Below are 18,826 nucleotides of genomic sequence, written 5' to 3'. Positions count from 1 at the left end.
CAGTATTCTTGCTGAGGAAATCCCGTAGACAGAGGAGCCTGGTGGTTACAGTCCGTGGGGTTGCAGAGTTGGACACAATCGAGTAGTTGAGCATGGATGCACTATAGTGCTCAGCATAATGTTAGGCAGATACCAAGTGTATCAGTCAGCTATTACTGCCTGAGAATAATAATGCTGCATAACAAACATCCCCTGATCTCTCAGTGACTGACACAATGAACTTTATTTATCTCACTCATGAGTTTGTCAGTCAAATAGAAAGGCTCTCCTTCATGTTGCAGGTCAGGTGCAGATCTGCTCTGTGTGTCTCTCATCCAGCTCCTTGGATGTTACAGGCAGCTGCTAAGGATGTGTCCTTCTCACGGCAAATGGTAAGAGGACATGAGAGATGCCTAACTGTAAAAGTAAATTGAAGGTCCCTGTGCATATCCTGTTGTTGACATTTCACTGGCCAAAGCAAACCACATTGCCAAACCCAACATCAACGAAGTGAGAAAGTACACATCTCTCACAGTGGAAAACACTGCAACATTATTTGGCTAAGAGTATGGATTATAATTGTATTCCACTGGGGAGAAGAATTGGGAATAATAATTTGAGCCATCACAGCAAGTTATTTATATAACAGGAAGTTGAGTGGGAATTTTCTGTTGTTCAGTTGCTAAGTCATGTCTGACCCGTGGACTATAGCACGCCAGGCTTCCTTGCTCCTCACCATCTCCCAGAGGTTGCTCAAACTCCTGTCCATTGAATCAGTGGTGTCATCCAACCCTCTCATCCTTTGCTTCCCTCTTCTCCTTTTGCCTTCAATCTTTCCCAGCATCAGGGTTTTTTTTCCAATGAGTTCATATCAGGTGGCCAAAGTATTAGAGCTTCAGGATCAGGCCTTCCAATGAGTATTCAGGGTTGATTTCCCTTAAGATTGATTGGTTTAATTTCCCAGCTGTCCAAGGGATTCTCAAAAGTCTTCTCCAGCACTACAATTTGAAAGCACCAATTCTTCGGCTCTCAGCCTTCTTTATGGAAATTTTCTATCATCCTAGAATAGGCATTCAGAGGGCAAATCTGAAAATATGAAGTTTTAGGCACTCTGCTTTTTACACTGAGCCACAAATAACCTGGGGGCTTCCTGGATGGCTCAGTGGTCAAGAATCCACCTGCTAATACAGGAGACACAGGAGACACAGGTCCAGTCCCTGGGTTGGGAAGATCCCCTGGAGGAGGAAATGGCAACCTGCTCCAGTATTCTTGCCTGGGAAATCCCGTGGACAGAGGAACCTGGTGGGCTACAGTCCATTGGGTTGCAAAGAATTGGATGTGACTGAACATGCACATACAAATAACTGGGGTCCCTCATGAGTTCCCAAGAGGTATCAAATCTGGCCTTGGCGCCCTCAACTTTAAGCCTCCAGGTCTACATAGGTATAGAGATGGAAAAGAAGGCATCATTTCTGGAATCTTCACCTGTAGAAAGTACTTGCTTGAGGTGAAGGACTGTTTGCTCCCCATGAAGTCAAGTGAAGGGACCTTGAGAGAGTCCCTTATGCAGACTGGAGATGTTTGCAAAGAGGGCCATGGGGCATGTTATACCTGCAGACACTCCACCCCTCTGTGGTTCTGCTGGAGTGTGTTGAGCTTGGAGGGCTTGATGTGTCCCCTGGAGTTTAGAGCAGTGAGGACGCCGAGTGCCTCCTTTGAGTCTGGAAATTTTGGCAGGTAGGAGGCTTAATAGAGTAGCCCATACCAGCAGGGAAACATGGATGGTGGTGCAGTGCCAAGGGAAGAAAAGGACCTTTTTCTCATCCATTCACTGGGGCTTTGGAAGGTACTGAAGGCTCCTTGGGAGGAAGCATAAAGCTTAGGGGAGGAGCAGGCGCCCCAGGCCTGCCTAAACAGTAGCTAAATCACAGCAGGGGGAAATCTCTTGGGTTGGCCAAAGAGTTCATCCAGGTCTCCCCATAAGATGCTGCAGAAAAACCCGGATGAACTTTTTGGTCAGCCCAATACTTGAAGTAGTGGCTGGATGGATGCTTGGTCAGCTGGAGGGTGTGAGCTGGGACCCAGTTGCCCCTCTCTGAGATGCTCTTCAGCACTGCAAGAAGCTAGGGTGAGCTGAGCCTTGCCCCAAGAAAGCAGCATACCTGGGAACCGCCGGCATTAGAGGGGCCGATATAGACCAGAGCAATGCCAGAAGGGACATCTCCCTGTTACCATAATTACTGTTGTGCCTCTGAGTCACTCAACGTTCCAGTTTGAATGGACAGAATCGATCTGCTGCCTTCTTCCTCTTCCAGCCCCTCTTTCTAGCTCCTTCCTGCTTCCCTTCAACTCTGCTTGGAGCCTGGCACATTTCATGCACTGGCTAATCAGCTCTCCCCGTGTGGAGGCAGGGCACAGGGGTGTGGGCATGCTGGCTGATCTGCTTGGGGCTCCCAGCGCTTACTCCTAATCCCCAGCCTCTGTCTGGCCGGCAGCAGATGGGATCCTCTGTGGGGAGCTCACCCAGGATGCTCCACTTTTTAGGATAAGGCGGGGTCCAAAGAACAAAAATAAAATGCTGCTACTGAGTATATTTTTGCAAGGAGCAAATGGTTGGCATTTCTAGGGGAATAAGAGTTTCCCAGTGGTGAGCTATATATATATATTTTTAAATGATAAATCTTTTCTTAATCTCAGGGAAAGATTCAGTGGTTAAAGTGGATGAGGGAAAAGGATAAAATGTGCCTGAGGTCTAGTCTGACTACAAAGTTCTAGTGAGCAATCCATTCGTTCTCCTGTTTAGGTCGGGGTCACTTGCTGAGTTGCCTGAATTTAGCAGATGACAAATACCCCCACTCTGGCTCTGGTTGTTGTAAACTATTATATTAATAACACACAGAATGTGACTTATTCCAAGACTCATGTTTGCAAGGGAATTTGAAATTACCAAAATCTACTGGTGAAATTAGGAACTATTCAAGTTTGTCATCCAGGTCACTGGTTTCTTTATGCTTACTAATTTTTTTCTGATCAGCTTGATAGTATTTGCTATTGAATAAGATTTGGGAAATAGTAAAACTTATATATTATAAAGTTACTCGTACTGCCAAGTTACTTTTCAGAACATGGTGCTAATTTACCCTATGACCAGCAATGTATGGATGCCCCTCAATGCATCCTTGATGTTTAATTATGAAAAAAATAAAAACATGGTCAATTTGTTCATTGAGACAAGATGTTACTTTTCTTGTATTTGATTGCTAACATGATTGAGCACTTTGCTTATTGACTAATTGTATTTCCTTTTTTTTAAGCATTGTCTTTCCATGTCCTTTGTCCATTTAAAATTGAGTGTTACTGTTTTCCATATTTGTTAGTAAAAGCTCTGTGTGTATTGAGGTTACTAAATCAGTGACTCATAATTACTGTAATCATGTTCCCAATCTATTTGCCTTTAATTTTGTACTTACATGGTCTTCTTGCCATGTAGCAATCTAATTTTTATGTATTCATATTGCTAGTGTTTTCAGTTAAAATTCCATTCTTTTCATGCTTAAGTTTTTCCTTACCCTAAAATTTCCTTACCCTGTAAATTTGGACTGTTTTTACCATTTTAATTTTATATGTGAGCTATTAATCATTTTCACTTTATTATGATCTTATGGTGGGAGGTAGGGAATTAATCTCTATTTCGTTGTTGTTCAGTCACTCAGTCGTGTCTGACTCTTTGTGACCCCATGGACTGTAGCTTGCCAGGATCCTCTATCTGTATAATTTCCCAGGCAGGAATACTGGAGTGGGTTGCCAGTTCCTTCTCCAGAGAATCTTCCCAACCCAGGGATCAAACCTGCTGCATTGGCAGGTGGATTATTTACCACTGAGCCACCAGAGAAGCCCAAGTCTATTTTAGTTCGTTTTAATTGTTGTTGATCAGTCTTTCAGTACCACTTAGTGAACACTCCTTTCCCCACTGAGTTGAAAACCCACTTGTATATTTTGCTCTATTTGATCTCTCTGTCTCAAACTCTTGTAATTATTATACTTTTATGTTCTGCTTTAATGTCTAGAAGTACAAATCCCTCTTCAATCTTACTTTGAAAATGTTCCTTTGGTATTTGGCTCAGATGGTAAAGAATCTGCCTGCAGTGCAGGAGATCAGAGGTCGATCCCTGGGTCGGAAAGATCTCCTGGAGAAGGGAATGGCAACCCACTCCAGTATCCTTGCCTGGAGAATTCCATGGACACAGGAGCCTGGCGAGCTACAGTCCATGGGGTCACAAAGAGCTGGCTGAGTGACTTTCACTTGGGTATTTTCACCCATTTATTTTTCCAGGTGAATTACTGAGTTATGTTGCCAAATGTGTTGAGAAGCCAGAGCTGGTGTATTGAATTAAGAATATGCAAACTCTGACCTGCTGAATGAGGGGGTACAAACCATCTGCATAGGATTGGCAAGTGGCTCCTTCAGCATCTGAGTTTCCACTTTGGGGAAGGGGAACTTCAGGGGTGGTTTTATTAAATTTTTAAAATTTTTACTTTTAATTGAAGGATAATTACAATATTGTGATGGCTCCTGCTGTACATCAACATAAGTCAGCCATAGGTATACATATGTCCCCTTCCCCTTCAACCTCACTCCCACCTCCCTCCCCACCCCACCCCTTTAGGTTGTCCCGGAACACCAGCTTTGGGTTTCAGGGGTGGGTGTTGATTGAAGGTGCAGTTTCAATACGCCTGCACCAAGGAAGCGAGTGGGCACAGTTGTGGTGGGGGGAAGGGTAGTCTTCTGTCCCAGGTCATGATCCAGCGGGAGACTGAGGACAGTGTAGTAAGCACCTGTTACTTATAAGGTGGTTGGGCCAGAAGCTGCTGATTTTTCATGGGCTTAACTCTGTGTGGTTATTTTATTTTTATTAATGTTTTAAAAATTGGAGGATAATTGATTTACAGTGTTGTGTTGGCTTCTGCCATATAGGAATGTGAGTCCGTCATAGCTATGTGTATATCTCCTTCCTCTCAAGCCTTCCCTCCCCAACCCACCCCTCTAGGTCATCACAGAGCATCCGGCTGGGTTCCTTATGTTATGGAGCAGCTTCCCACTAGCTGTCTGTTTTATAGATGGTAGTGTATATACATCAGTGCCACTCTCTTCATTGGTCCCACCCTCTCCTTCCCTTGTTATGTCCATGGGTCTATCACTACATCTGCAAATAGGTTAATCAGTATCATTTTTCTAGATTCCATATATATGCGTTAATATATGTTATTTGTTTTTCTCTTTCTGACTTTCTTCACCCTGTACAGCATGCTCTAGTTCCATCCACCTTAGTTCAATTGATTCACACTTCTTCCTTTTTTATGGCCAAGTAATATTCCATTGTGTGTGTGTGTGTGTGTGTGTGTGTGTGTGTGTGTGTATGGATGAAGGTCACTAATTTTCATGTACTTAACTCTAATTAGTTGTCTTAAAAGGGACCTTGGAAAAAGCAAAGCAGGAACTTACAGAGGGAATCCTAAACTCAATCCTTTTCTAATTGTCCAGACTCTGGACAGGGTTATTATATTGTAAGATGCCGGGCAAAAGCTCTGAAAAACAAAAGTTGTTTTTCTCATCATATTGAGTTAAGAAAAAAATTCTGTTGGAATTTGGATAGGAATTACAGTTTAATTCCACTACCAATTAGATTTATATTTATGTAGTTACATTACTAGTTAATTTGGTGACAGATGGTGTTACAGAACATGGTATATTTCTTTATTTATCCAATGTTTATTTTCAGTCTTTCTATGAAGCTTTGTATTTTAAAATAACAAAGCTATTAAAATAAGAAAATAATAAGAAAAAACCTAACCCTCACTAAGGATTATATGCTAGGCTTTGGTTACTTTAAATATAATATCTCATTTAATCTTCCCAATTTACCCAAGAGGATTCAGGCAGTAAATGGCAGAGAAACCTAGTCAAGACTTTTAGATTCTGGAGCCTGAGCAGTTACACTGTAGCCCCTCCCTTAAGATTCCAGCGAATTATCTCCTGTAGTTTAAAGTGGCAGGGAAATTGTCTATGAAAATACTAAGTTTTGTTCTTATGTTAATAACTTATATTAAAATTTTCTCTTTGAAATTAAGAAAGTGTTAGGATGTGGTGCGCTTTGCTTGAAATTTGGTAAACACTATGGGTTTGAAGGGGCTTCGCAGGTGGTGCTAATGGTTAAGAACCTGCCTACCAATGCAGGAGACACAAGAGATGAGGGTTTGATCCCTGGGTCAGGGAAGACCCCCTGGAGGAGGAAATGGGAACCTACTCCAGCGTTCTTGCCTGGAGAATCCCATGGACAGAGGAGCCTGGCAGGCTGCAGTCTGTAGGGTTGCACAGAGTCGGACACGACTGAAGGGACTTAGCAGAGCACATAAATTTGAAGAGTGAAGATTTTCTTTATATTTGGCAAATTTTTATCCAGTCCTTTGGTTCTCAATCCTGGCTGTGTATTAGAATCAGCTGAGGAGTTTATCTAAAAACAAAACAAAACAAGCAATATCCTAACTCTCCTTAAGGATACTTAAGCCAGACTCTAAGGGTGGCACTGGAAAATTGAATTTCTTAAAGAAACTGTCCAGTGATCCTGATGTGCAGCCAAGGTTTTACACCCTGACAGAGTAAACCTTCAGTTGTCGCTTCTGTTTCTGACATTTTTGTTTTCCTCCCAGAGTCACCCAGCATTCTTGGCTAGAATCTCCTTTCTTTGTCTTTCGCGTCTATTATATTCTGTGATCACTTTTACCTTTTTATATTTTTTATTTTCTTTCTGAAGGTGGACTCAACAGCCGGGCAAACCAAACAGATCACCCACTAGCTAGAAGGAAAGAGAGTTGGCTTAAAAAGGAAAACAGATGAGATTAGAACATCAATTCGCTTAAAACTCACAAGTCCTCATACCAGTCAGGGAATTTTTTTCCTCTCTGCCATGCCCTCTCCTTCTCCATCCACCTCAAGAAAGAATCTATTTATAAACTATTTTGAAAAACATTGCTTGTTCAGGAGCCTGACTACAAGAGACTGTATTCCCAATATGTGCTAAACGGCCCCATTTGCAACCCCCCACTATGTCAGGTACACTAAGTCCTCTACACGTGAACCTTCAAGTTTCACGCTTCAAGGTTCATGCAATGGTGCATCTGGTTCCAGCAAAGAACCAGAACCCGAGCCATCAGGATCAGTCGTGAGTGAAATCACAGCTTGCACTCCGTCTCCTATTGTTGATGACCCTTCAGCTCTGCCCTCTCCCACCTCGTCTCCCTCCTGCATCAGTAACTCTTCTGGCCCGTTCACTCCGTGCCAGCCCCTGCATGCCGGCTGTTGTACTGTACTACTGCACTTTTCAAGGTCCTGCACTATAAGATTAAAAATGTTTCTTTTTTGTGTGTGTTTGTTTTTTAATGTATTGTTTTTGTGAAAAGTATTATAAACCTCTTTCAGTACAGTACTATACAGCTGATTGCATTAGTTGGGTACCTAGGCTGACTTTGTTGGACTTACAAACCAATTAGACTTGCCAATGCGCTCTTGGAACAGAACTTGTTCATATGTAGGGGACTCACTATAAATATATGTCATGAGTATAAGGCCAGGGGTGTTGTGGACGCATTTAAGATGAGCACAAAGCCTGATTCAGAGTAGATTTCATCAGAGATGCTCCCCGCCACCCATCACGACTTAAGTCATGGTGCTCACAAGTGGGATCCCCAAACGTCCTCTCTGAGGACTCAGCTGGGAAAGCAGGGCTGCCCTGTCTGGAGCCTCTTTAACTGCTCAGCTTTCTTCTGATGGGTAATGATTCTGCTCCTTTTGCCTTGTGAGCCATTTGGACACCAGTTCCCTGCTTGTTCTCTGCTGCAGAGCTGGCACCCCAGGTCTGACTCCTTCTCCATCCTTTCTGCTCCTTCCAGTTGCTTCTTTTGTCTCTATGAGTGACTGAACAACACTGGATTCCCCAGTTAAGATACTGAGCACCTGGGCTTATCTTCCCCAACGTTTCATCTGTTCTCAGTCCTGCACTTTCCAAGACACCTGTTTAAATAAAAGCTTGAGGAAGAGACAGTGCCTGTGGGCCATCAAACCTCGAAGCCTGCATTTGTTTATCCAGGAATACCAAGAAAGCCAAGATCCATGCAATAAACACCGTGTACATTGTTCTATTTGTGGGACACAAATGGAGGGGAGTTTGTGTGTGTTCAATGCCTGCCATTTCTAAGGAGTAGACCTCCTTTGCTCTTTACCAAAAATTCCCACAAGGTAGAAAGTATTATTCCCACTTTACAGAGAAGCTGAGTCACTTATCCAGTGTCTCATGGTTGGCACGTGGTAGAGTTGTGATCCACACCTTCAGATTCCTTGTCCAGGACTCTTTACCTTGGGCATGTCTTCACTGAGAGTCTCTAGAAATGAATAGGGAGAGATTAATTGGGAACAGGCTGGACTCACTAGATAAGCCTTCTCCAGGAGAGACCCTCCTGAGCTCTGAGCACATGTGGCCTGTGTCCCCTCGCTGTTCCTAGATTACTCTTTTACCTGGAAGTCACCCAGGGCCATGTAGAAGATGCCTGTGGGGCAGCTAAGCAGACTGGGTCATGGTTCACTGCTGCCCAGAGAGATAGCCAGAAGCAGTGCATGGGGCAAATGGGGGAGCATCGCTCTGGAGGGTACCCCATCGTAAGGCACTTAGCTTTGCCAGTTCAAAGCTGTGCTCAGTCACTCAGTCCCGTCTGACTCTCTGAGACGCTATAGGGTGTAGCCTGTCAGGCTCCTCTGTCCGTGGGATTCTCCAGGCAAGAATACTGAAGTGGGTTGCCATTTCCTCCTCCCGGGGATCTTCCTGACCCAGGGATCAAACCCATGTCTCCTGCATTGGCAGGTGGGTTCTTTACCACTGAGCCACCTGGGAAGCCAGTTCAGAGAGCACTCTTTAAGTTCCCTGGGAAATAGTTGTCCATGTAGCCCTGTGGTGCTCTCCTCACCCTGTGGCTCCTCTTCCAGCCTCCTCTTCTCCCTGTTCTGGAGGCTGGAAGGCCAAATGGAGGTGCCTGCAGGTTCTCCTGAGGACTCTCTCCTTGACTTGTGGACAGCAGCCCAGCTGATGTCTTCTTACATGGTTTTCCTCTGTGTGGCTATCTCTGGTCAATCTCTGCATGTCCTCCTCACAGAATGGTCCTCCTGGGTAATCCTCAGGGTGGGCTAGACTGTGTCTTGCCTTGCTGATACTGGCTTGCTCTTCTCTTCTCACCACATTCATTACATTATCAGAATGCTATTAAGATTTCCATGAAACCTCCCAGCCTCTGGTCCCATCTGTTCTTGCTATTTATTCCCCCAGGGGAGTCACGAATCTGTCATCTGCGATTTTACAGTTCTCCGTATCCGAGGTGCCAGCGCCGCGTTTCCTCTGTGAGGCCACGATGCACGGCTCTCCTCTTCATGAAGGGCTCTGGGGGGGGATTGTGCAAATAATGACACCTCCTTCTTCAGGAAGTGAGACGCCTTCTCATGAGTGCCAGGTGCGGCCGCCAAGTCCTGCTGGGAAAATATGTGCCCTTGCTTCACACAACAGAGGCCCCCAGGCCCAAACAGGGATCAGAGACCTCTTTTAAGTCAGACTTAAAACAGCTTCCTGCTGTCCAGAGATACAGCCATTGCTGCTGCTGCTGCTGCTAAGTCGCTTCAGTCGTGTCTGTGCGACCCCATAGACGGCAGCCCGCTAAGCTCCTCTGTCCCTGGGATTCTCCAGGCAAGAATACTGGAGTGGATGCAGCCATTATTTGTTCTTGAAAGGGAGTGGTATTAGTTTGCCAGAGCTGCTACAACAAAATACACAGATGGAGAGGCTTGTTGTTGTTGTTCAGTCGCTCAGCCACGTCTGACTCTTTGCAACCCCATGGACTGCAGCACGCCAGGCCTCCCTATCCATCACTAACTCCTGGAGTTTGCCCAAGTTCATGTCCATCAAATTGGTGATGCCATCTAACCGTCTCATCCTCTGCCACCCTCTTCTCCTTTTGCCTTCAGGCCTTCTCAGCATCAGGGTCTTTCCCAGGGGAGGCTTGAACAGCAGAAAGTCTCCCTGTTCTGGAGGCTGGAAGTCCAGATCGAGGTGCCCGCCGGTTCATTTCTCCTGAGGGCTCTCTCCTTGACTTGGGCACAGTAGCCCGTTGATGTCTTCTTACACGCTTTTCCTCTGTGTGTGTATCTCTGGTAAATCTCTGCATGTCCTAACCTCCTCTTCTTTCTTTAAAACACTTATTTATTTAGCATTTAAAAATGTTAGTTTTGGCTGCGTTGTCTTCGTGGCTGTGTGCAGGCATTCTCTAGCTGCAGAGCGGGGGCTGCTCTCCAGTTGTGGTTCATGGGCTTCTCTTGTTGTGGAGCACAGGCTCTGGACACTCAGGCTAAGCAATTGTGGTACCTGGGCTTAGTTGCCACACGGTGTGTGCAATCTTCCTGGACACCAGGGGTCAAGTCTGTTTCCCCTGCACTGGCAGGCAGATTTTAAACCGCTGGACCAGCAGGGAGCCCCTCCTCTTATAAGGACACTGGTTAGATTGGGTCAGGGTCCACCCTGAGGGCCTCATTGAACTTCCTGCTCAGTCTCTCAGTTGTGTCTGACTCTTTGCGACCCCATGGACTCCTCTGTCCATGGGATTCTCCAGGCAAGAATACTGAAGTGAGTTGCCACGCCCTCCTCCAGGGGATCTTCCTGACCCAGCGATCCAACCCACGTCTCTTATGTCTCCTGCATTGACAGGCGGGTTCTTTACCATTAGTGCCGCCTGGGTCACCTCTTTAAAGGTCCTGTCTCCAAATACAGTCACATTCTGAGGCAGTGGGTGTTCAATGTATGAATTATGAGGGAACATAAGTCAACCTATAACCGAGAGTTAATAAGTGAGAATGCAGACACTGTTGAGTTTCTCTTCTGTGCCAGGCCCTGTACTTGCAGTTTCACATACATTTTCCCATTTATTGAAAAGGACCTTATAGATCATGCAACGGCGATCCCAGCTGACCTCTGTATAATGACCACTGGCAGTCAGCAAAAGAGGTGAAGCTCCCCTTGGGAAGCTGGAAGTTTAACACCAGGGGATAAAGAGCGGAGAGAGAAATTTACGTTTCCTCGAAGAGAGAAAAGAACCCCCAGTCCCAGTGCACTTGAACATAACTGGATTGAATAAATTAACAATGATGATAATAATACTGATAGTAATTGAAATTTGTTTTCTTAAATATACTTATTATTTACTTGAGTGCATCCGGACATGGTTGCAGCGCGTGGGATCTTCATCGCGTCATGGGGGATCTTTCGCTGCAGTGCATGGACGCTCTAGTTGTGGCACGCAGGCTCCAGAGCACGTGGGTTCAGTAGTTTAGGCTGGCAGGCTTAGCTGCTCCATGGCGTGTGGGATCTTAGTTCCCCAACCAGGGACTGAACCCACGTCCCTGCATTCCAGGGCAGATTCTTTAACCACCGGACCATCAGGGAAATCCCTGAAATGTGTTGAGTGCTTGCTGTGTTCTGAATGCTTTTAGCATTTGTTGTTGTTGCCCAGTTTCCAAGTCATGTCCGACTCTTTTCGACCTGATGGACTGCAGCACGCCAGGCCTCCCTGTCCCTCACCTTCTCCCAGAGTTTGCCCAAGTTCATGTCCATTGAGTCGGTGATGCCATCCAACCATCTCATCCTCTGTCACCCTCTTCTTCTGCCGTCGTCTTTCCCAGCATCAGGGTCTTTTCCAATGAGTTGGTTCTTTGCCTCGGGTGGCCAGAGTATTGGAGCTCCGGCTTCAGCATCAGTCCTTCCAAGCTTCTAGTGTATGACATATTTAATTGTTGCCATTCTAAAGAAAGAACACATTTAACACTCTTACGAGGTGTTGATCAGTCAAGTATGTGCAGAAAAACGAGCTTCTCAGAAGGCGATGCTGGCAGTGCCTTCCAAATACTGCCCAAAAGAGGACATTCTAGCCAGCAGACCCAGGTATTGGCAAGGCTGTGCCTACTGTGGGGGCACAGGTGCCAGGGTCTGAGCTGGGGGCCAGAGAGGGTGACTCATCCACCTCTGCCTCCTCCAGTTCTGTTCTTCTCAGCTTCCTTCCAAATACAGATGGGTCTCCCGTGCTGGTCTGCCTAATAAGATAGGGGGTGCTGGTTATGCCAAGATGAGGATTCTGACTTACCGGTAGATGTCTCCTTGCAAACCAGTCAGGCCTTCTGGTTGCTGTCTGGAATCAATAGGGAATGGGAGAGAGACTTGTGTTGCAGGCCTGATGAAGCCTGATTTGGGGTGACAGCCACACCTTGGGCAGGGATATTAGGTTTGTTTCTTTTGCTGCTGTAACAAATCGCCGCATAGTGGGTAAAAATGACACACATGTATTATCTTATAAGGGCTTCCTGCGTGGCTCAATGGTGAAGAATCCACCTGCAATGCAGGAGACATGGATTTGAGCCCTGGATTGGGAAGATCCCCTGGAGGAGGAAACGACAACCTACTCCAGTATTCTTGCCTGGGAAATCCCGTGGAGAGAGGAGTCTGGTGGGATACAGTCCATGAGGGCTGTAAAAGAGTAGGACACAACTTACCGGCTAAACAGTGATAAATTATCTTACAGTTCTAGAGGTCGGAGTTCGAAATGGGTCTCCCTGGGCTAAAATCAAGGTGCCTGCAGGGCTGCATTCTTCTGCAGGCTGGAGGAGAGAACCTGATCCCTCGCCTTTTCTGGTTTCTAGAAGCTGACTGCATCCCCAGGCTTGTGCCCTCTTCTCCACCTTCGTATCCAGCAGCTGTGTTCTCTGATTTCTCTCTGACTTTCCCCCTCCTGTTTTCCTCTTCTCTATGAGGACCCTTGTCATCACAATGGGTCCACTCCCATAGCTCAGCATAGCCTCTGCATCATAAGATCCTTTACTTAATCACACCTGTGAGTCCCTTTTGCTATGTCAAGTAGCATGTCCACAGATTCCAGGGATTAGGATGTGGACAGCTTTAGGAGGTCATTCTTCTGCCTCCCACAGTTATGCTCTTTTAAAAATTTGTGTCTCTTTATTTTTTTGACCGTGCCATGTAGCATGGAAGATGTTTGTTCCCTGACCAGGGATCAAACCTGGATGGGGAGCATGGAGTCTTAACCCCTAGACTGCCAGGGAAATCCTCCCCCCACAATTATCCTTACTGAGTTAAGAGCACCCTTTTGGGAAAACTTGGATGATGGTCAGTTGTTCACTTTAGTGACACCCAGCCTCGACACTGGCTACACCCTCTTATTTTTGAAGTTGGATATCCCAACCTGGTGAGGCAGTGGGGATGTTGTCATAACCCACATGAAAGTCCAGGAAACTGAGGGTCACAGAGGCTGAGTAGTTTTCTGGGATTGGCACCCATTTCCGCCAATAGCACCATCATTGACATTGCACCGTGTTCCTTTCCAATCCATATAACAGACAGGGACATCAAAACTTATTTCCATTAGCATTTCCATTCATAAGAAGGAATATAATTTCCTAACCAGGGGCAGGAAAGTAGAAATGGAAGCATGTTGTTGTCTAGTTGCTCAGTCCGGTCTGACTCTTTGCAACCCCGTGGACTGTAGCTCGTCAGGCTCCTCTCTGCATGCGATTTCCCAGGCAAGAATACTGGAGGGGGGTTGCCATTCCCTTTTCCAGGGGATTGGCCCAACCCAGAGATCAAACCCGAGTCTCCTGCATTGGCAGGTGGGTTCTTTACCATCCCATCCACCAGGGAACACAAGTCTATTTCTTCATGTGATGTGCCAGGGATTGCCGTGTCTGTTTCAAAAGCTAACAATCCTTGCTTTCTGGGGTCTCTCTGCACTTGGCTTTATTGTAAAACTTAATCAAAAATCAGGGTACAGACCACCTTAAGAAGGAAGTAGGCAGATCTCTTATTTTGTTAAACTGTTTACGCACACGTGGATTCTTTCATTATACACAGAGTGGCTTTTCTTTGGTGAGTGTTGTGAGGAATATAGAGATGTTGAAAATGTGAATATTGTTCTCAAGCAGTTCAGTCTGGTCATTTGTACTGTAGACCACAGAGGAAATCTTGTAGACCAGGCTTTGAAGCTGAAAGATGGACTCAACTGCTAAGTTCCATCACTCACCAGCTGAGTGATATTTGGCAAGTGGCTTAACCTCTCTGAGCCTGCCTCAGTTCCTCCTTCCATACAATGGGATAATAACCGTCCCTACCTTGGAGGGTCCTTGTAAGGACCAAATGAATGTTAAACTCCCAACTCTGAGCTGAGTGCATGGCAGATGCTCATTGGATGTTCTCAACCCTTCTTTCCCCTGGCTGCTTAGCCTTATCTTCACAGAAAAGAGAAGAGTGTGCATGAGATGGGGTGGGGAGAGTGGGAGGTAAATTTAAGCATTACTGGGATGTTCTAATAATGGGCAGAGGCCAGGCTGAAAAGAGACCAGCTGCGCCTTTTGCGTGCCTGATGCAGAGCAAACTCGTTCGGCCTCGCCCTCTGTTTGAGGCTGCCAGAGAGGCATTCTGTGCTCCAAGCCCGCATGCTGGCAGCACCGTCCAGCATCATCTTCCAGCAGAAAGGCTCAGTAGGTGTTTAGAAAGCAGACTGTCCACCCTGTTCTGATTTTGGAAAAGAAAAGCTCTTTCTGTGGAACAAATAACCTTTGAATCAGAAAGAGAAGAAATACTCTAGAGGCATAACAGATGAATAGAATAGACCCAGGGACAGCCCAGAAGGGTGTTTGTGTGTCTGGAGCTGAGATGCCAGTGGGGAGGTGGGGTACTTGAGGGGAAGGAGGAGAGAGACGTTTGGTATAAGAGTTGTGCCAGGCTCTGCGTGATGCCTTTGTAGGCAGAGTTCAGGTTTTAATCCCTGAATACTGGAGTGCAAAAATAGTCCCGGTGGTGACCAGGATTTCTTTTTACTGATTGATTGAGGTATGTTTGATGAACAATGCTGTGTTAATTTCTGCTGTACTGCAAAATGCCTCATGTATGTACATACATACCTTCTTCTTCTTTTTTTTTAAATCTTCTTTTCCATCATGGTTTATCCCAGGATATTGAATATAATTCCCTTGTGAGATATAGTCCGGATTTCTATGTTAACTCTGCCAAGCCAAGCAGATTCAGGAGTAGTTCTTTGAGCTTTTCTTGTCTTTTTCTCATTAGATGCATTAAAGTGACTTGCATTTTGTGGACTGTAAGGAGACTTGAGTGGAGGGAGGGAAGAATGACATTTGGTGCTATTTGCACAGAGAAGCATCCCCCAGGTATTCGAGCATATTCCACAGATAAAAGAAGGTGAGTGCACTTCTGAATGCTCTTATCTTTCTTAGCCTTATCCCCAGGGCTCAAATCAAACCTGAGATGGCGGAGAAAATGCCTCTCCACCCGGCGGGGACACATGCTGTCACCAGCCCCACTCTCTGTCTAGCAGAGATTGTCAGCCCCCTCCTGGGAGCTGTTTTCACCCTCTCCCACCGATGAGTCATCCTCAGAGGCCAGTTCTCAAGAAGGTGGGATGGAAGAGCAGGAGGAGGTGTCAGAATGTGAAAGCTGTTCTGTTCTTTCCTTGAAAATTAATTTGGCAGCTTGTAAGCAGTGAGCTTTCTGCATGGAGCCAGAACAAGTGAGCGGACCAGCTAGTGGGCCAGGGTCTGGAACCCACCCCCATTTTCCACTTAATTGAGTACGAGATCCCGACATTGCCTTATGCAAGCCTCATCATACTGCTTTACAAACAAGGGTGAAATAATCATGGTGACAGTTTCTATGGCAGATCCTTGGGATCAAGTCATTTCAACAAATATTTAATGTGCCCTGGGCCAGTGGTGAAGAACTCTGTCCACCAAGGCAGGAAACTCGGCTTGGATCTCTGGGTTGGGAAGATCTCCTGGAAGAGAACATGGCAACCCACTGCAGTGTTCTTGCCTGGAGAATCCATCCCATGGACAGAGGAGCCTGGAGGGCTACAGTCCATGGGGTCACAAAAGAGTCAGACATCACTTAGCGACTGAACAACAACAATGGGTCAGGTATGTGCCACCTACAGAAATAAGTCCATTGAGGGTATCTGCCCTCGAGGCAATGGGAAAATGAACATGTACATGACCATCATGTAAGGTCAGAGAAAATGAAGGCTGTGGCCAAGGTATAAAGTGCCGGGTGTGCCAATGAAGGAGGAATCCTTGTCTGTAGGAGCTGGCACAGGGGGATGAGGGAGCAACCAAGTGAGTTGGTGAAGCCAGCAAAGTCTGGGAAAGGCCCAGAACTGGAACATGATCTGAGGGCACAGATGTGGCCATGAGGTGGTCAGAACCCAAAGGGAGCAACACACGGAGCATCAGTGTGACAGCTATGTGGCTGCTGGGGAGCCCTGGGGGCCTCTGTTGCTGGGGAAGTTGGTAGGCAGCAGGGAGCCACCCAAGGCTTCTTTTTTTTTTTTCCCTAGACGTGGACCATTTATTTATTATTTTTTAAAATTGGAGTATAGGGCTTCCCTGATGGCAATGGTAAAGAATCTGCTGGCAATGCAGGAGACTCAGGTTCGAACCTTTGGTCAGGAAGATCCCCTGAAGGAGGGCATGGCAACCCACTCCAGTGTTCGTGCCTGAAAAATCCCATGGACAGAGGAGCCGGGGCAGCCTACGGTCCATGGGTCATGAAGAGTCGGACACAGTCAGACACAGCTGAGTGACTCACAGTAATAGTTGCTTTGCAAGGCTGTTAGTTTCCCCTGTACGGTAATGTGAATCAGCCATGCACATACGAATATCTTCTCTTTTTTAGATTTCCTTCCTGTTTACCAGGTCACCACAGAGCACTGAGTAGAATTCCCTGTGTTATACACTCGGTTCTACCAGGGTTTCTTTGGAGGGAATTGTTTTGGTCTTATTTGGTCTGCCGTTGGAGGTAGTAAGTGGTTTTAGGCTCGTTTGCTGGTTAGACTCTTTACTAATTGTGTGCCCATGAGCATGATTTCCCTTGTGCTCTACTTCATCAGCTGTAGAGTGGAGGCAGAAATGGTGCCCACGTAGGGGTCTTAGGAGAGTGGAATGACGTGGGGAGAATGCTTAGCTCACTGACTGGCACTTTGAAGGCTCTTGGAAGCAAAGGGAGTGCATGTCAATAGACATTCAAGGAAGGCTCTACAGTGCGGAGCAGAGCGGGCGGGGATGGTACTTAGGAGATGAGGGGCTGCAGGCCTGAGGCCACGTGGTCGTTGCTGTGTTGGCAGGTGGGGGAGGCCAGTGCCTGAACCTGGGTGGTGGTGGGGAGGGGGAAAGAGGGACTGTGATGATGTGATGCTGAGACTGCAGGGCTAGGAGGTGTGGGGAGTGGGGCTGAGGAAGGAGGGAGCAGTCAGCTGCTGGAGTTCCAGGATTAGGGCAACTGGGAAGAGGATGGGGCACTGCTGGAGGAATCCTGAATTCCATTTGAGCATTTCAGAGGCTGGTGGATGTCTTAGTGGGCAGACTCGTGAGCTGATGGCAAATTCAGGGGACAAGGTCAGGGCTGAGTTATGTGCTTGGCTAGGGCTGAAATGTGATGTGGGGGAAGAGGTTGTATAGTCTTCCACGGAGACAGAGTAGAGACAGAAGGGAAAAGTGCCGTGAGAGAGCCTTAGGGAATATTCCCATATAAAAAGGAGGTGTGGTCCAGTGGCTAAGATTCCACATTCCCAAGGCAGGGGACCCAGTTCGATTCCTGGTCAGGGAACTACATCCTGCATGCCACAGCTAGAAGATCCTGCATGCTGCAGCGAAGTCCCAGTGCAGCCAAATAAATGAATATGAAAAATAAAAAGGAGGGTGGAGGATAATGAACATGGAATGAGAGAGAGATGGCAGGGGGGTTGAGAGAGAGGGCATTCAGGGAGGAAGGGGAGAGAGCCAGGAGAGGGCTGGTGTCACGGACCCCAGAGTAGGAGAGGTCTGCCCAAGGGGGGATCCAGGAGGATGGGGACCCACGAGAGACCTCTGAACGGTAATTAGGACAGAATCAGTGAGTCTGGAGGAGACGCTGCCAGCGCAGTCCTGAGAACAAGAAGTGCAGCTCCAGGGCTGAAGAAACCAGTATGCAGGCGGGGATACAGGCCAGCGAACCCAGACATTTCTCAGGGTGGTGGAAGAAGGAAGGAGACGATGTAGATTGACTTAGTGAGAAAGAGCACAGGGAGAAGTGTTTTTAGGATGTGCGGGGCTTGAGCATTTTTACAGAATAAAAACTAAGTGAGAATAAGACCTTGAAGATGCAGGGGAGGAGGTGGTGGATGGAGCCAAGTCTGGGACCCCATGGGGGCAGGTGGGGCTGTGCACAGTGGGAGGCTGGTCTTCAGGCCGTGATGGTGTGCAGAGAGCCTGGATGGGAGGAGGGTGGAGACGTTTGGAGACAAGGCTGCGGGACTCAGTGAATGGGGTGAAGTAAGAGGGAAGGTTTTGGAAGTGGGTGGGGTTTATGGAAAAGCTTTGGACCAGCCCTCATGGGGGATAACTAGGCACTAACCAGGGGCTCAACAAACTGACAAGCAGAACTGGGGCTCAGTTGATTTGAGCATCCAGACTGGAGGCTGAGCTGATGAGCCCGTATGTGTGTGTGTGTGCGTATATATGTGTGTATTACATATGTAATCCATGTCTATATAGGTACATGTATATATTGTGTATATATACACAAATGTTTTATTTTGATTGTTTTTGTTTTCCCATGAGCATGGTCACGCTAAGCAATGGGAAGAAAGTGGAATTATGCAGGGCTGGAAATTGTGCCTGTCTGTGGTACCTCATGCGAACTAGCATTGTTTC

The 18,826-nt window shown here is 46.7% G+C and overlaps 1 protein-coding gene and 1 long non-coding RNA gene across 6 annotated transcripts in view; one reads left to right on the top strand and one right to left on the bottom strand.

Annotated features, from left to right (window-relative positions):
* The window catches only part of SV2B (synaptic vesicle glycoprotein 2B), a 258,548-nt gene that overhangs the window by 34,364 nt on the left and 205,358 nt on the right, over positions 1–18,826 (top strand). Inside the window, exon 1 of one of the 5 annotated variants that reach the window (XM_061394312.1) lies at positions 15,143–15,323. The exons of the other annotated variants lie outside the window; for them this stretch is intronic. The gene's annotated coding sequence lies outside the window, so the exon portion shown is untranslated. Of the gene's footprint in view, positions 1–15,142; positions 15,324–18,826 lie in introns of those variants that run through there. 5 annotated transcript variants of the gene reach the window in all.
* Positions 8,155–12,928, bottom strand: LOC133234130 (uncharacterized). The gene is made up of 2 exons (XR_009732033.1): positions 12,638–12,928; positions 8,155–8,415 (listed from the first exon to the last, which is right to left on the bottom strand). It is a non-coding gene; the product is annotated as an uncharacterized LOC133234130 (long non-coding RNA).

The sequence above is a fragment of the Bos javanicus genome, chromosome 21, assembly GCF_032452875.1.
Source record: "Bos javanicus breed banteng chromosome 21, ARS-OSU_banteng_1.0, whole genome shotgun sequence".
NCBI lineage: Eukaryota > Metazoa > Chordata > Mammalia > Artiodactyla > Bovidae > Bos > Bos javanicus.
This window is presented reverse-complemented; position numbering and strand designations above follow the sequence as displayed.